Raw genomic sequence first — 19,414 nt, forward strand, 5'->3', positions numbered from 1 at the left:
GGATACAGATGGCATCCTCCATTGCAGATGTCCAAAATTGTGCACTATTGTTGCACTGATGGAACGAACAAGTCCATTAAGGTTGATCATTACCCCCATTCTGCTGTTAGGATGTACAATGTTCTTCTGGTTCTACTCATCTCACTCATCGGCATCAGTTCATACAAATTATTCCAGGCTTCTCTGAATTCCCATCCCTTCTGCTTTCTAATAGAACAACAGTGTTCCATAATGTACATATACCACAGTTAATTAAGCCATTCCCCAGTTGATGGACGTTCACTCAATTTCCAATTTTTTGCCACCACAAACAGAGTTGCTAGGAATATTTTTGTACAAGTGATGTCTTTATGCTTGATCATTGTCCTTTCTGGTCATACTAGCCAATCTGATAGATGCAAGGTGGTAACTCAAAGATGCTTTAAATTTTATTTCTCTAATAAGTAGTCACAGAGCAATTTAGAGCAATTTTTCTTATGACTATGGATCACTTTGATTTCCTCATCTGTAAATTGCCTCTGCAAATCCTTTACCCATTTTCAAGTGGGAAATGGCTTGCTTTTTTTTTAAATTTAACTCAGTTATCTGTATATTTTAGAAATAAATCCTTTGTCAGAAATACCAATTGTAAAAATTGTTTTCCAATTTACTACATTTCTTTTGATCTTGCTTACAATGGTTTTGTCTGTGCAAAAGCTTTTTAATTTAATGTAATCGAAATTATCTAGTTTTTTTAAATGATATCCTCCACCTCTTCCTTGTTCATAAACTGCTTCCCTTTCTATAGATCTGACAGGTCAACTATTTTTTGATCTTCTAGCTTGTTTATAATGTTGTTTTTTATGTCTAAATCCTCTATCCATTTTGATCTTATCTTGCTATACGGTGTGAGGTGTTGTTCTAATCCAAGTTTCTGCCATACTATCTTCCAATTTTCCCAATAGTATTTATCAAAGAGAGAGTTTTAATCCTGATAGCTAGACTCTTTGGGTTTATCAAACAGCATATTACTATAATCATTCCCTGCTATTGCACCCAGTCTATTCCACTGATCCACCACTCTATTTCTTAGACAATACCAAACAGTTTTGATGACTGATGCTTTATAATACAATTTTCGATCTGGTAGGGTTAAGCTATCTTCTTTTGCACCTTTTTTCATTAAATCCCTGAAATTTCTTGACATTTTATTTAACCATATGAATTTACTAAAAAAATTTTTCTAACTCATTAAGTTAATTTTTTGGATTTCTGATTGGTAGGGCACTAAATAAGTCATTAAATTTTGGTAAAATTGTCATTTTTATTATATTAGCTTGTCCTATACATGAGCAGTTGATATTTGTCCAGTTATTTAAATCTGATTTTATTTGTGTGAGTAGTGTTTTATAATTGCTTTCAAAAAAAGTTTCTGAGTCTGTCTTGGCAGGTAGACTCCCCAGATATTTTATATTGTCTGATTTTACTTTGAATGGTATTTCTTTTTCTAGCTCTTTCTGATAGATCCTTATAGTCATATATAGAAATGTTGAGGATTTATGAGGGTTTATTTTATATCCTGCAACTTTGCTAAAGTTGCTAATACATTCCTAACTCTCCATTAGGATAACTTCTAGAGTGATCAGAATTGATATTCATATTTTCTTCTTTTTCATTATTTTGATAATCTTAAAATTACAATGATTACTAAATCACAGGAATACAACAAATAATCACATGAATTGGTCCCATTATTTGAATTTGAACTGAATATATGTATCGAGTTATAATCAGTTACTATATTTGACAGTTATAATTTTGAACAGTGTGAATTTTAATAAGAAAAGCTTAGCAAATTTAATTTATTACATTCAGGCATGGTAGAATGAAGTAGGAAGCAGGTGGAGGAGCAGTAAAAGGATCTTTAGAAAATAAAATAACATGATGAATGATATTGAATTATAATAATATAATCAAATTGAACAATATTTTAATGAACAAAATAAAGGTATCTGAACAACAAAGAGCTACTTTTTGTTTCCAATCTTCAATCCAGTTCAAAGATATCTATTAATTACCTACTAGGTACAAATCACTGTGCTAGTGAATAAGAAATACAATATTCTTCTTTAGAGAAGACATATGTAGGATCCAAAGGGAATGGAGACTAAAAAGAGAACAAACAAAATGTACAATATCACATTGGAAAACAAAAATGACAACTTTTTCAATGAATAAAAAATAAAGTTTTGATTGTTATTTTTACAATAAACTTTTCTCCTTCAAAGATATGTGATTTTAATTAAGAATAAATTCACTTGGGGCAGCTAGGTGGTGCAGTAGATAAAGCACAGGCTCTGGAGTCAGGAGTCCCTGAGTTAAAATCCAGCCGCAGGCATTTAATAATTGCCTAGCTTTGTGACCTTGGGCAAAGTCACTTAACCCCACTGCCTAACCAAAAAAAAAAAAAATAAAAAGAATAAATTCACTCCATTTATACTGATCATATCAGCTCTACAACTGACTGGATGCTTTTGAGGAGTTTTTATGAACCTTTTGACCAGCCTGTTAATATCACTTGAAGGAATTAAATATTTTTAGCTTAGAGAAAGGAAGGTGCAAGACAGGGTGGGTTGATGGTGAACCAATAGCTATCTTTAAGTAAATGGAAGAAGGGAGAAACTTACTCTGTTTGATTCCAGAGGATTTAATTATGAGGCTTGCACTGAAATTGCAGAAACCAACTTAGACTCAGTGTCAGGAAAAAACCCCTAACAATTAGAACTATCACAGTGGAAGTTGAGAGGTGTTGATTTCTTCTTGGAAGTAAAGCTTCATGATCAATTGATGCTATAGCTAAAATTTCTTTAAGGTATGAAATGGACCAATGACCACTGACATTTTGAAAATTTACATTTTGGTGATTTCCTCCCTTCCTCAAAAATAGACAATGAGAGAACAATTCATCTCTTTGTCAATGATATCCATTCCTGGTCTGATAATTCATTGAAAAAGTGAGGAGATTGCAGTATATCAAAAGCTTTTCAGAAGAATATAGTTCTTGAAGGAAACTAGCAATACTAGCATGAGTACAACAATGAGAAGAAATTTCTCATTTAAAATTATACAATTGTTAAGGAGAAACTAGATGAAGATCAGTACATAGGGAGCTGGACCTGGAGTCAAAGAAGACCTGAGTTCAAATCTTACTTCAGATTTGTAATTCTGAGCAAGTCATTTAAGATCTTTCTACCTCAATGTCGTGGAGAAGGTAATGGCAAACCCTGCTGGTAGCTATGTGCCATAGTAAATAGAGTAGAAGTAAATAGAGTCAAGAAGACTTGAGTTCAAATTTGAACTCAGAAAATTATTACTTGTGTGACCCTGTACAAATCACTTAATTAATATTTGTATCAGTCTCCTCTTCATAAAATTGACAGGAAAAGGAAATGATAAACCATTACTGTATCTCTGTCAAGAAAATCCCAAATGGCTTCATGAAGAGTTGGACATTATTAAAATATCTAAGCACATAAATTCTTAAGGTGATTAGGACATCTGGGTCCTAATCTGGATATGATTAAGTTAAGACATACTTGATATAAAACAATTCTCTTATTCCCAAAACCAATACAATTTTAGGATAGGAAAGTATTTCTCTATGTTAGCTATGAGAAATACAGGACTAAAGGGAAAGGATCAGAATCTAAGTGAGGAAAGATATGGAATGTAGAACTTAAAGATGAAGTTTGAGTGAACATTACAATCCATATAAGCTCCATATTTTGTAGTTAACAAAAATCAAAGTTACTCATGGTCAAAGTCATCTTTCCCCAGGCACATTGCTCTTCATTTGATGAATAGGTGATACTAGAGATAAAGAGAAGCCTATGAAACAGGCTTGAACTCTGCAAGGAATTAGGGAGAATTAGTTATTGGTCTGTTTATATGAAAAACCAGATTCTAGACAAGATAATTCCATAAAGTGAATTTCAAAAAGTGTGGTAGCTCAGTAATGATAGCAGAGAGATCTAGAAATGACAGTGAGGAGAAAGAAGCCTAGTGATTTCTCATCTTGCCATTGATTGAGGAAAATATTTGGAAAATAAATCAGCCAGAATTTCAGAAGTTGATGAGGTAATTTTTAATCTTCAAGAGGAAACCAGCTACTAAGAGGGCCCAAAGATGGAAGGGAGGCAGTACTAAATGACAGATTTTTCATCTCTAAATATATGCCCTTATGAAAGGAATATGATGAGAGATTTAGAATGAATTAGATTTTATTGATGATAGACTGGAAAGAGGAAATACCCATATGAAAGTTGAAAGGGAAAATTTCAGTGAGCCCAGTAAAGCTGAGCTTGATAGCAATGAGGATGTGAGATTTGGTACGAGGTAAGAGAAGCTTGCTGATATTGTTGCTTTGGTGGCAGTATTGATGGTTTGATGGTTTAAGTTGTGACTATTGTTACTTTTGTTTTATAATGATCAGAGGAACCAGGAATAGAAATTTGTCACCCATCACACAAGTATCAAGAAGCTTATAAGCTAAATTTGACCTAAGATTTTCAACAGGAAAAAAAATGCTGTGATCTGATTCAGATAGATGGTTTCTCCTTGTGAGTTGATAGCCATGACAGAAAAGTCATGGGACATATTGTAATATATAATAACATATAGGAATATAAAATTCTAGCCCTCATAAGTCAACAAAATGAATAAAATGATGGACCTGGAGTCTGACGTCCTGAGGTCAGATCTGGTATCTGAAAATTACAAGTTGGCCCAGGGTCTGCATTTAATCACTGCCTCAGTTTTTTCAACTATAAAATGAAGATAATAGTATCAACTATCTACTAGATAGGTGAGGTAGTAAGGGAATGAAAATAAAATAATAATGTATGAAATACTTAGCACAGTGTCTAACATATAGTAGATAACATATTTACTTCTTATTTTTTTTAATCAATCCTCTTTCTACAAGAGGAACACATACTTTAAAATAGTATTGTCAATGAGGGGTAATTTATTGAAAAAATATGATAAAATTTCAGTGAATGGAGACATTGATTCTTCTTTTCCAGGAGTAATAGTAGAATTAATTTGATCACAGTTCCAGAAATAGAAGGTCTCAGAAAAGTGTAATTGCCAGGCTCCCGATGAAGTCAGAAGATAGAAAATAAAAGTTAATTGAAAAGTGTCTGGGTCTGCCTAACAATCACCAAAGTCTAGTAAAGTATCTTACATATAGTAAAGATTCAATGAATTTCAGTAACGATTTTCTTTACCAATGCACAATATCTGTGATTTATACTTTTAGAAGTTGCTTAGAACATTGAATAGTTTAATGATTTGCTAACATGGTAGTGGTAGATGTTGCATCCAGATCTTTCTGACACCAAGGTCAGTTTTTTTTAGATACTCCAGCAAATTAAATTTCAGGAAGTGAGATACACTTGGGAATGAGAACCAAGAACACAAAGGAACACAGGGAATAGGCAAGCTGTGTCCATAACTGAAATGTACCCTAATTTTGTGAGTAACTATTCAGAAAAGAGTAAAAACATTTAAGGAAATTTAAAAGAGCTAAGTCCCATTTTCTCCCTATATGTTAATATTCATTGTCTATATAGTCACACATCTGTAAAAGGCAATTCAGTGAGCAGACCTACTATGTTCTAATAGAACAATTAGAAAACAGTGAATCTGTTTTTTGATTTAATTGGTTTACTATTTGAGAGAAATTACCTTAATTCAGTCAAAATATGTTATCTAATCATGGCTGCTATAACTTCACATGTAATTTAATGATTTATTATTTTTAAAGTACAAAAATTATTCCACTAAATCACATTCTAGTAAATTGTGGATTATTTTAATAGGGAATGATAACTAATATACAGTTTCCTTTTTAATTTACAAAGTTTTATATAATGGTAAATGTGGCTGAGGATATTATTACAAAATAGATTTCCAGTCTTTTTCTACATATAGTTTATGTGTAACTTAACTTTGATAATTATATTAGGACAAAATTAGATGTCTTTTTTCCTAATGCTATATATTTCTATATAAAATATATTGTAAAATTATAACATATAATCAGTTTTCAAATGATCAGTACAATTTAACCAGTATGTATTAACTACCTGCTATATACACCACATGACTGGGTGTTGGGGATACTCTGGCACAAACTTAATTGAGTTAGTTATATATAGAACATAGTACAAAAAACACTGAGGAGGAAAAAACACTAACTAGGTAATTAAGGGATATTTTACTGAAGAGCTTGTATTAGAGTCTTAAGGGAACACAAGATTTCTGAGTCTTGGCTATCAGGAGGGATAAAGAGGAGGGAAATTTTAGGTATAGGGAATGGACTTTCTAAATGTACTAAAGTAATAAATGGTGTGTCAAATTTGGTGAACATCTAGTTGTACATTTTGACTGGAACACTGAGTTCATAAAGAGGAATAACATGAAATATGGTTAGAAGCGTATGTGGGAGCCAAGCATTTTTCTAGAGAAAAAGCTAGAAAATAAAGTTGCCTATATCTATACAATAGCAATCATTTCAAAAATGAAGCCCATGCTTTCAATTTCCAATAACCAAATGTACCAAAATTCATTATTTTTGCCATCAAACTGAACCTAAACAAAATGAATGAAAATTTCAAGAACATATCATGAACTAAATCATCTAAGAAACACTTGTCTGAATTTGCCTTGGATTGCTATTCATATTCATCTAAGGACAATAATGTATAGACAGAAGGTGAATGCAGTACAATGAGACAATAGGGACTTGAGAGGTCTAACAAGAAAATGAAGGGAAAAGTAAAGTAACTGATGGAAGTAGGAAAATGTGTGATGATATGAAAATTTGCAAGTCAAATGATAGATAGGTCATAGGGAAAGTGTTACACACATCAAAATGGACTCTGGGATGACAGTAAAGGGAGAAGAAAATGTAGGCACTCACAATTACCTAAGACCCAAAGGAGCAATTTAATTATATATTACTCTGGATATGCTTAATAGCATAATTGACACCAGATCTTAAAGTTGAAATCAATCAATATGTCTGGACAAAGGCCGCATTTCAGAATTGTAACTAGAATTAACCACGGTAAAATTTCTCCAGTGAGGTAAAAAGGAATATGATCAAGAAGTCGTTAGAGTTTCAAATAACTTTGAGAAATGGAATATGATCATTCAATTAGACCTCCAGAGATTAGTTTTAGACTCCTAGCTCTGCAAATAAAAAGCAACATGTTTTTAAACAGGCCACTTAACCTCTCTGTGTTTTAGTTTCTTAATTTGTTTTTTTATAAAAAAAGTTCTAATATCTCTAATAGTTCCTTTATTTCAAAGGGTTCGTCTGTGTGTATGTCAAAATGTGTATATGCAAATAGATATGCATATACAAACCCAGACATTTATGTGACCTGGGTGAGTATTCTAACTACTATTTGTCTCAATTTCCCGAACTATAAAAAATACTATATAAATTCTAGCTGCTACTTTACTATTAATGTGTATATATATATATATATATATGTATATATATGTGTATGTATTTCCTTTTTATAAAATATTAAAGTATATATCAAAAAATTGGTAAGCTAAATTAAAAGTGAAAAGGTCAGGTATGGAGTTTTTAAAATAGTTTGCAGTACCATTATATACATGTAGAAAGCTGACTTATCAATAATGATTTTGGCAAATGGCTCAGAATAGTTCCATAATAAAATCTTAGCATTTGAAAGAGGCTCTTCATTAAGTTTAACAACCTATTGGAACAACTGCTTAATAATAATGATCATCATCATCATCATCATCATCATCATCATACTAATAAAATAAAGTACATAGGATTTGAAAAATGCTTTTTATTATTTTAATTGTCTCTCACAATAAACCTGGGACATAGGTGTTATTATAATTCTCATATACACATGAGGAAACTGAGGAAGACAGAATTTAATTGACTTGCCCACTCTATGTGACTGAGACTGAATTTTAACATATCTTCCCAATACTCACTGCAGTATTCTATCTTCTTTGCCATCTAGCTGCCAGCAGGAGATACCTAAAGGGAGATTAGAAATCTCTAGGGTTCTTTGCCTCTCAATGAATGGCTTTTCCTATGGAACTTAATCAATGCCCAGCCTCCCCCAACCTACCTCACCCTACTTCCACACATATACAAAATAGACCTAAATCCTGGGCAGCTAATAAGGTGACCAGTGGATAAATTACAATCCTTGGAGTGAGGAAGATGGAAGTTCTATTCCAGCCTTAGAAATTTGACACTTACTAGTTATATGACCTTGGGCAATTCACATAACCCTAACTGTCTTATATATAGGGCCATCTCCAGTCATCCTGATCCATATTTGGTCATGGATCCAGATGGCTCTGGGGGAAAAAGTGAGACTGGTAACTTAGCAAAATACCCCCTCACTCAAATCCAATTCATGGGACAGATAAGTGAAACAGTAGACAGAGCATGGATCTTTGAGTCAAGAGGACCTGAGTTCAAATCCAGCCTGAAACACTTAATATTTACTTAGCTATGTGACCTTGGGCAACACTTAATCTCATTGCTTTGAAAAAAATCTCCAAAAAATCTAATTCATGTTTTTGTCATGGCATCATCTCCCTGATGTCTTGCTCTTATTCTAGAATAAAGGACAAACATCATCATCAGACCTGAATCTCATCAATATGATGTAATGAAAAACTTCAAGCATGGAAATTTCCTCCTCTGATACAGAGTAGCAAACCATAAGCAACTAGAAACACAAAGTCTTAGCTCTAAATCACACATCTATCACTTAAAAAAACTCAGAAGTCATCTAGTTCAAAAATGTTAATGCCTTCCTCCTTCATTTAAAAATGCAAAACATTTCTCCATGCCCCCCCTTTTGATGGCCTTTCTTCATTTTCTTAGGACTGTGTATTAGGGAATGGGTGGCTCTCAAAGGTTTACTTTTGAAAACCCTAGAGGCTTTGTTCACTTGGTTGAATAATTCCAAGGGCCTGACAGTATGGGGTGCTGGTTGCTTTCTCTGGAGTGTTTGAGGCCCTTAGCAACAAGGTCTGAGTTAACCTTGAAAAATAGCTTCAGCTTTACGAGAGGAAGTTAATCTCCCTTTCAGCTGAGTGAACTCTGTTGCCCAAACCTGAGCCTGAGGGGTGGGGGGATGTTTACCATCTGAAAGTATGAAGCTCAGGTCCCTTAACCAGCTGGTTATTTTCCAGTCATGCTCTGAGTATCTCTGTGCTAGAATTCACCTTCTCTTTGCTCTTCTTCCCCCAGGCAAAGATTTTGTGGCTAAAGTTGGTTCTTGGATCAGCCACTCACCAAAGTCTCTGAGGCTGAGGCCAGGCCTCTGGCTTCCCCCCGAGCTGCTGTCCCTGTACTGGTACCCTTGTCTCTACTCCCAGTACACCTATGGTCCCCTGAGACAGACCTTGTTGTTAAGTGTTCTCCTAGCTTCGCTTTCTGGGTTTTGTCAATTGAATTTCTGTTAAGAAATTGCTTTCATGTTATTTTTGATGGGAACCAGGAACACTTAACACAGTGCCTGTCTTCACTCTGCCATCTTGGTGGGAATAATATGAATTGATCTCCAGTCCAGAAAGACTTCCTTGAAGAAATCAGGAAGGAATTTAAAAATCAGTTGGGAAAATGGGGAAAAGAAACTCAAGAGAAAATTAACATCTCCCAACAAGAAAACAAATCCTTGGAAAATACAATTGGACAAATACAAAATGAGAATAATTCTCTCAGATCCTCAATTGGGCAAATGTGAAAAGAAAATAATTCCCTCAAATCCTCAACTGGGAAAATGCAAAAGGAAAATGATTTGCTCAAAACTACACTTGGACAAATGGAAAACTCATTCAAAAATAGAATTGACCAACTAGAAAAGGAGTTGCAAAAGGTAATTACAGAAAATTCTTCTCTAAAAAAAGAATGAATCAGTGGAAAATAATGACTCCATGCGACAAGAGTCTGTCAAACAAAACCAAAAGATCAAAAAAATAGAAGAAAAAAGTAAAATACCTCACAAGCAAAACCACTGACCTTGAGATCAGATCAAAATAGGACATCCTGAGAATTATAGAACTTTCTGAAAATATTGAAGAGAAGAGAAAAGCCTGGATTTAATATTATGGGATTTAGTGAAGGAAAATTCCCCTAATATCATGGAAACAGAGGGGAAAAATAGTTAATGACAGAATACTACAATCCCCTCTAGAAAGAGATCCTAAAATGAAAACACCAAGAAATATTATGCCCAAATTCCAGAACTATTAGATAAAAGAGAATATTCTTCAAGCATCCAGAAAGAAACAAGTTAAATACCAAGGATCCACAGTAAAGATTATGCAGGAGGTGGCTGAATCAAAATTAAGGGATCAAAAGGCCTGGAATGAGATATTATGAAGAGCAAGGGAGCTTAGACTGCAGAAAAGAATCTCCTATCTTACAAGAATCTCCTATCCTGCAAAGTTTCTCTTCCAGGGGAAAAGATGGACATTTAACAAAATGGAAGACTTCAAACATTTCCTGATGAAAAGAGAAAATTTGGACATCAAATAGGAGACACAAGCAACACAGGAAAAGATGTTTAAAAAATGGTAAATAAAAACAACTGCTATCCAATAAGATGAAAATGGCTATATCTGTACCAGGGAGAAAGGTTCTCTTAAATCTTGAGAATTGTAACCCTATTAGAGAGACTATACTGAGCCAGAATTAATGGTCACTCATGACTTATCCATGAGAATGTTATCTAATAAGATGAAACTGGCTATATCCCTACCTGGGAGAAAGACTCTAATAAATATCAAGAATTGTAACTCCATTAAAGATAATATACTTATCCAGAAGTGATGGACACTCATGAATTTCCTGTGCTTCAGATAAAATGATTAAAAAAATAATACCTCCTTAAAAAGCAGGGTAGTAAGGAAACAGGAGGATGCAGGAGATTGTGTGGGGTAAATTTCATTACATTAAGGAGTACAAAAGAGCTTTTGGAATAGAGGGCAAGAAGGGAAGATCTGAGAAACAACTGATTCTTCATCAAATCAGACTTGGTTTGAATTTAACTTATACATACTCAGTTAAGTTAAGAAACTTATCTTACCTTTCAAGTATTAAAAGGGCAAAAGTGGAGGAGGGATGAGGAAAGAGAGAAAAAGGGGAATGAACAGAAGGAAGGGAAGGAAGAAGGGGAAAAGGGAAAGGGGAAAGAAAGGGGAGGGGGTGGATATAGAAGGGCAAAAATCCCGAAGGTGGCAGTATTCAGAAACATGGATATGGAGAATATGGATAAAGGGGAAAAAAGGGGAAAAATACAAACAGAGGGAAGATAGCATGGAGGGCAATGAAGAGTTAGTAATTAAAACTTTGAATGTGAATGGGATGAACTCTCCCTTGAAACCTAACTGAATAGAAGAGTAGATTAAAAACCAGAATCCTACAACATGATGCTTACAAGAAGTAGAAAGATACATAGAGAGTAAAGGTTAAAGGCTGGACCAAAATATATTTTTGCTTCAGCTGAAGTGAAAAAAGCATGGGTAGCAATACACTCAGACAAAGCTGCTGCAAAAATAGATAGAGTTAAAGGAGATAAGGAAGGAAACTTTATCCTCCTAAAAGGTACTATATACAATAAAGAAATTTCAATACTAAATATATATGCCCCCAATGGTATAGCATCGAAATTCTTAGAGGAGAATTTGAAAGAGCTACAAGAAGACATAGACAGCAAAACTCTACTAGAGGGAAACCCCAACCTCCTGCTCTCAGATTTAATTAAATGTAATCATAAAATAAGCAGGAAGGAAGTTCATAAGGTAAACAGATTGGTAGAAAACCTAGATATGATAGACATATGGAGGAAATTGAATGGGGATAGAAAGGAATATACTTTCTTTTCTGTAATACATGGCACTTGCACAAAAACTGACCATGTACTAGGGCATAAAAACCTAATGATCAATTGCAGAAAGGAAGAAATAGTGAATACTTCTTTCTCAGATCATAATGCAATAAAAAGTCATCTGCAATATTGGACCAGGGAGATATAGACCCAGAAATAATTGAAAATTAAAAACCTCATTTTAAAGAATGAGTGGATCAATCAACAAATTATAGAAAGAATTAATTATTTCATCCTAGATAATGACAAAATGAAACAACATACCAAAACCTATGGGACACACTCAAGGCAGATATCAGAGGATATATTATATCTTTAAATGTGTACATGAATAAATTAGAGGATGAGGAAATCAATGAACTAAATATGCAACCAAAAATATTAGAGGAAGAACAAATTAAAACCCACCAAATTAAAAACCAAATTAGAAATTCTAAAAATTAAAGGAGAAATTAATAAATTCAAAAGCAAGAAAACTATTGCTCTAACTAATAAATAATACCATGGGTTGGTTTAGGGAAAAAAATAATAAAATTGATAAACCTCTCGTCAAATTGATTAAAATAAAGAAGGAAGAAAACCAAATTGTTAGTATCATAAATCAAAAAAGTGAAGTCACCACCAATGAGGAAGAAATTAAAGTTATAATTCCAAATTATTTTGCCCAACTGTATGCCAATAAATGTGTTGAGCAAAGTGAAATGGATGAATATTTATAAAAATATAAGTTGCCCAGATTAAATGAAGAGGATATTTACAACCTAAATAACTCTATCTCAGAAAAAGAAATTCAATGAGCCATTATTGCATTCCCTATGAAAAAATCACCAGGGCCATATGGATTAACAAGTGAATTCTATCAAACATTTAAGGAACAATTGGTTCAAATTCTATATAAAATTTTTGGAAAAATAGATGAAGATGGAACTCTTCCAAACTCTATGACACCAATATGGTGCTGTTATCTAAACAAGAAAGAATTGAAAGAGAGAAAGAAAATTATAGATCTATCTCCCTGATGAATATAGATGCAAAAATCTTAAATAAAATCTTAGCAAAATGATTACAATAAGTTATCAATATGATAATATCTTGTGATAATGTAGGATTTATACCAGAATGAAGGATTGGTTAAATACTTGGAAAACTATTAGTATAATTAATTATAACAATAACAAACATATCAGAAATCACATGATTATATCAATATATGTTGAAAAAACTTTTGACAAAATACAGCATCCATTCCTACCAAAATCACTAGTGAGTGTAGGAATAAAATGATTGTGCTTAGAATAATAAGTAGTATCTATCCAAAACCATCAAAAGCATTATAAGCAATGGGGAGAGGCTAAAAGCATTCCCAATAAAATCAGAGGTGAAACAAGTATGCCCATTATCACCACTACTTTTCAATATTGTATTAAAAAATGTTAGCTTCAACAATAAGAGAAGAAAATGAAATTGAAGGAACTAAGATAGGGAAGGAAGAGACAAAGTTCTCACACTTTGCAGATGACATGGTGATATGCCTAGAGAATCCCCCAAAAATCAACAACTTGGGGCGGCTAGGTGGTGCAGTGGATAAAGCACTGGCCCTGGAGTCAGGAGTACCTGGGTTCAAATCTGGTCTCAGACACTTAATAATTACTTAGCTGTGTGGCCTTGGGCAAGCCACTTAACCCCATTTGCCTTGAAAAAAAAAAGAAAACCTAAAAAAAAATCAACAACTTTAGCAATGTTGCAGGATATAAAATAAAGCCTCATAAATCCTCAACATTTCTATATTTGAATATCAAGATGCAGCACAAAGAGCTAGAAAGAGAAATTCCATTCAAAGTAACCTTAGATAATATAAAAATACCTGCCAAGGCAGACTCAAAAGCTTTTTGAAAACAATTACAGAACACTTCCCACATAAATAAAATTAGATTTACATAACTGGACAGCCATCAAGTGCTCATGGATAAGATGAGCTAATATAATAAAACTGACAGTTCTACCAAAAGTAAACTACTTGTTTAGTGACCTACCAATCAAAATTCCAAAAAATTACTTTAATGAGTTAGAAAAAAATTTTAAGTAAATTCATATGGAGAAATAACAACTCAAAAATTTCAAGGGATTCAATGAAAAAGTGCAAAAGAAGGAGTCTTAGCTTTAGCAGATCTAAAATTATATTATAAAGCAATAGTCTTCAAAATTGTCTGGTACTGGCTAAGAAATAGAGTGGTGGACCACTGCAATAGCAGGAAATGGTTATAGTAATCTGCTGTTTGATAAACCCAAAGAATCCAGCTATTGGTATAAAAACTCTCTCTTCAATGAAAACTGCTGGGAAAATTGGGTGTTATTATGGAAGAAATTTAGATTAGACCAACACCTCACACCCTACACCAAGATAAAAACAAAATGGATATAGGATTTAGACATAAAAAACAATATTATATGCAAACTAGAAGATCAAGGAGGAGTTTACCTATCAGCTCTATGGAAAGGGAAGCAGTTTATGACCAAGGAAGAGATGGGGATCTACATTAAAAATCAAGCTAGATAATTTTCATTATATTTAATTAGAAAGCTTTTGCATAGACAAAACACTGTAACCAAGATCAAATGAAATGTAGTAAATTGGGAAATAATTTTTAGAACTAGCATTTCTAACAAAAGAGTCATTTGTTTTTTTTTAATTTTTTTTAAATTTTTTAAAATTTATTAATACTATAACTACAATAATTTTATTATGAGAGTAAACATAACCCCCCCAAGAAGATGTGAAACCTCAAGAATAGTGAGAGACAAAAAAAGTATTTCAGTCTGCATTCAAATTCCAATGTCTCATTCTCTGCGGTGAGTTGCTTTCTTTATCATAAATCAACCAGAGAGGTTGGTTCAATATTTTTCCTACACTTGCTATTACTATCTGTATTTCCCTCCACTTTATTCCTCCCCACTCTCATTTATTCTTTTCTCTCTCTTTTTTCATCCTGGCCCTGTCCAAATAAATGTGTTGTGTCTTACTACCCTTTCCCTGAATCTTCCTTCTCTTCTATTATCTATTCCCCCCTTCCCTCCCCCCATTCCCCCTAATACCATCTCTTTCTTCTCATTTTTCTCTACGGTAAGATAGATTTCCTCACCCTATTAAGTGTGTATGTTATTTCTTCTCTGAGCCATTTCTGATGAGAATGAAGGCTCACTCATTCCCCCATGCCCTCCCCATTTCCACTCCATTGAAAAAGTTTTTTCATGACTCTTATGTGAAGTTTCTTAGCTTCTTCTTCATCTCCTTTCCCTTCCTCCCAGTACTTTCCTTTATCACCTGTGGACTCTATCTTTTCACTCTATCATACCATTATATTCAGTGTCTTCCTATGCCTTGTTGACATATGCTCCTTCTAACCGCTCTTACAAATGAGAAAGTTCATATGATTTATTAATATCTTCTTCCCATGCAAGAATACAAACAGTTCAATATCATTAAGTTCCTCATAGTTAGTCCTTCTCATCCACCCCACCCCCCTGTATGGTTCACCAGCATCCTGTACCTGGAGATCAAACCTTCTGTTCAACTCTGGTTGTTTCAATAGGAAAGTTTGGAAGTCCCCTGTTTCATTGAAAGTTCATCTTTTCCCCTGAAAGAGGATGTTCAGTTTTGCTGGGTAGTTGATTCTTGGTTGTAAGATCTTTTGGCTTCCAGAATATCATATTACAATCCCTATGAGCCCTTAATATAGATGCTGCCAGATCCTATGGAGCCTTAGGAGTTGATTTGTTTCTTTCTGGTAGCTTTTAGAATTTTCTCTTTGATTTGGGAGTTTTGGAATTTAGCTATAATATTCCTAGAAGTTTTTCTTTTGGGATATCTTGCAGGAGGTGATCAGTGAATTCCCTCAATTTCTATTTTACCCTCTGCTTCTAGGATCTCAGAGCAATTTTGCTTTATTGTTATTTTAAAAATGAAGTCTAGGTTCTTATCCTGTTAGGATCTATCAGATAGTTCAATAGTTTTTTAATTATTTCTTCTGGATCTGTTTTAGAGGACAGTTGTTTTTAAAGGACTCGTTTCTAAAATGTAAAGAGAACTGATTCAAATTTTCAAAAAAAAACAAGCCATTGCCCAATTGACAAATGGTCAATGATATGCGTAGGCAATTTACAGGTAAGGAATTCAAAGCAATCAATAGTTATATGAAAAATTACTCTAAATAACTACTTACTAGTCAAATGAAAATTAAAGCATCTCTGAGGTACCACCTCACACCTTTCATACTGGCCAATATGACCAAAAAAGGACAATGATCAATGTTGGAAGGAATGTGGGAAATCTCGGACACTAATACATTGTTGTTAGAGCTGTGAACTCATCCAGCCTTTCTGGAGAGCAATTTAGAATTGTGCCTAAAAGGTAACAAAAATATGCATACCCTTGTTCCAGCAATACCAGTACTGGGTCTATATTCCAAAGATATTTTGAAAAAGGGTAAAAACATCGCTTGTACAAAAATATTCACAGCAGCCCTGTTTGTGGTGGCAAAGAACTGGAAATTAAGTGAATGACCTTCAGTTGGGGAATAGCTTAATAAACTGTGGTATATGTATGTCATGAAATACTATTCTTCTATTAGAAAGCAGCAGGGATGGGAATTCAGGGAAGCATGGAAAGATTTGTATGAACTGATGCTAAGCAAGATGAGCAGAACCAGAAACACATCATACACCCTAACAGCAACATGGGGGTTATGATCAACCTTGATGGACTTGCTCATTCCATCAATGAAACAATCATGGACAATTTTGGGCTATCTGCAATGGACAAAATCATCTATACCCAGAGAAAGAATTGTGGAGTTTGAACAAAAAAACTAAAAACTATTTCCTTCAATTTAGAAAAATAAGTTATCTTATTATGTAATTTTGCTATCACTTATACTTTACTTTTCTTCTTTAAGGATATGATTTCTCTCTCATCACATTCAACTTAGATCAATGTATATCATGGAAACAATGTAAAGCCTAACAGACTGCTTTCTGTGGGGGATGGTGGAAGGGAAGCAAGAATAGGGGAAAATTTGTAAAACTCAAAATAAATAAAATCTTTCTTTAAAGACTTATAAGCACCCCCCAATAAAGATAAACAACCCAGAGAGGTTAAATTATTAAGTTAAGAATTTACAGGGGAGTAAGAATTATAGGGGCATTTCAACTTAATTCTTTTGGTTTCTGTGTCAATTTTCTTTGAACTATTCCATAAAATAGTGCCATCTTCCCTCTTTCCCTTAGCTTGGCAAAAAAGCTAGAGGACTGTAAGTATAACATGAGGTATATACTGTTATCAGAGACAGTGAAAACAAAGTTTTGTTTGAGTCTTCTTTGTTAAAATAATAAAAATTTTAAAAATCAATGAATGCCCTAAAAATGATCAAACTTTTGAAAACATTCCATTCCATGGTGGTGATGGTAGTCACTGAAAAATAAAACTGATGTTAAAAGCAAAAACAATTTCAATTGTACAGTGGATAGAATCCTTGGCCTGGAAATGGAAAGACCTGAATTCAAATTTACCTTCAGACACTGTTATATGACATTTTGGGCAAATGCTTAACCTGTGTCTCTCGTTCCTTAAATGTTATCTGAGAATAATGAAAGCCTCTATTATGTTGTGAGGACTAATTAAGATAATATTTTTAAAGTATGTAGCACATTATAAGGACTATAAATCCATAAATGTTCTATGTCTCTGTCTCTGTGTCTCTCTGGTTTTGGCTTTATTTTTCTCTGTGTCTCTGTCTCTTTCTGTTTCTCTTGATTATGTCTTTGTCTTTCTGTCTCTCTGTTTCTATCTGTCTCTGTCTCTCTCATTCACAAACACACACACACACATATAACTTCTTTAAAAGTAATGGGGGGGTGTGTTTCTATGTGTGTGTGTGTGTGTGTGTGTGTGTGTGTGTGTGTGTGTGTGTACACACATATTCTTAGAGTGGTCTGACTCTTCTTAGAGTTAAAGCTCTCCCTTAACTCCAAAAGAATTTCAAATGTTTAATGATAAATGCTTCAGAGTTTACCAAAAGAGGGAAAAAAAAATGTGACTCAAAAGTCAAGAATGAGTGGTGTTAGAATATAATTCTTTAGACTCAGTAAATCAGTAACCATTTATTTCATGCCTGTTATAGATTGGGGTATGAAGGAAAAAAACTCCCTGTCCTCAAGGAAATTCTAATGTTCTTTGCATTGTTCAGGCTACCTCCTAAATAAGAGTTTTACTAACCCTGTCCTGCATGAACCCTTTTTGTCCACAAGGAGAAAAAAAATTAGGGAAGGGTGACCTAGAAATAATCAAGTTTTTCATAAAACACAGGAGGGAAGACAAAAAAAAACATTTTTCCTAAAAGCTCTAGCACACAATAAATTTTAATGCTTATCATTTGGGGATAGAAGATTTTTCTCTTTTATTTTTAAAGGGATAAAAAAACACACTTAATTTCTCACCACACATATAGCTGCATGTTTATACTAGGATTAATATATCTTTCCTATTTTTCAAGTAATGATAATAATAACTAACATTTATAAAGCATTTACCATATTTTGGATCTCACTAGTAAAATGGAGGATTCATTCAATTCTCACTATAACAGATTTTACAGATTAATAAATTCAATTAAATGACTTGCTCAGGATCATATAGATAGTTAGTGACAAAAATTGTATTTGAACTCAGATCTTCCTGACCCCAGAATCAGTACTCACACCATCTGGCTGGCTGTGCCTCAGTAAATCTTCATATTAGGACTTAAATATCAAAACAATTTCACGTCCAATTAAATAACCCTTTGGAACTGAATTTAATCTGTTTTTCTGAAAAACAGGATAGGACATAATAAACAACAGCTCACTGAACTAAAATTTAAAATCTATCATTTCTACATTGTATGTTTTGTTTTTCCTTAGGGAGATTAAAAAAAAATTACTGAAACACCATTAAGTGTATTTATAGCCCAAATTTATTTTCCAATAAGAAACTTAAGAATTAAATTCTCAACCCTTAATTTTGGAATTAAGAAGACTATTTCTCAAATTATTAATTTTAACATATTTTTCATTAATATTTGCAATATTTTCATTTTTCCTCTAGGCAAAAGGAAACTTCTCTTAGATTCTTTTCCATGAGTGTGTGTGTGTGTGTGTGCGTGTGTGTGTGTGAAATTTTGACCTTAGAAAACCCACTAAACCGGAGATCTCTTTTGTCATCATTTTCATTCCTCTATTTAAGGATTTTTTTTAAAAGTTTTTTTTACATTTTACATTTTTGAATGAGTCAGATAAAAAATTTTATTAAACAATACTCATAATTGAAGACAAATGGAAGGTAGAATTGCAATTTGAAAAATAGTAATTGATGACATAATTCAAAGAGAAATTTAGAAACTTACATGAATTAATACCAACATAGACTATATTAA

This window comes from Macrotis lagotis, chromosome 3 (assembly GCF_037893015.1).
Source record: "Macrotis lagotis isolate mMagLag1 chromosome 3, bilby.v1.9.chrom.fasta, whole genome shotgun sequence".
Taxonomy (NCBI): Eukaryota; Metazoa; Chordata; class Mammalia; order Peramelemorphia; family Peramelidae; genus Macrotis; species Macrotis lagotis.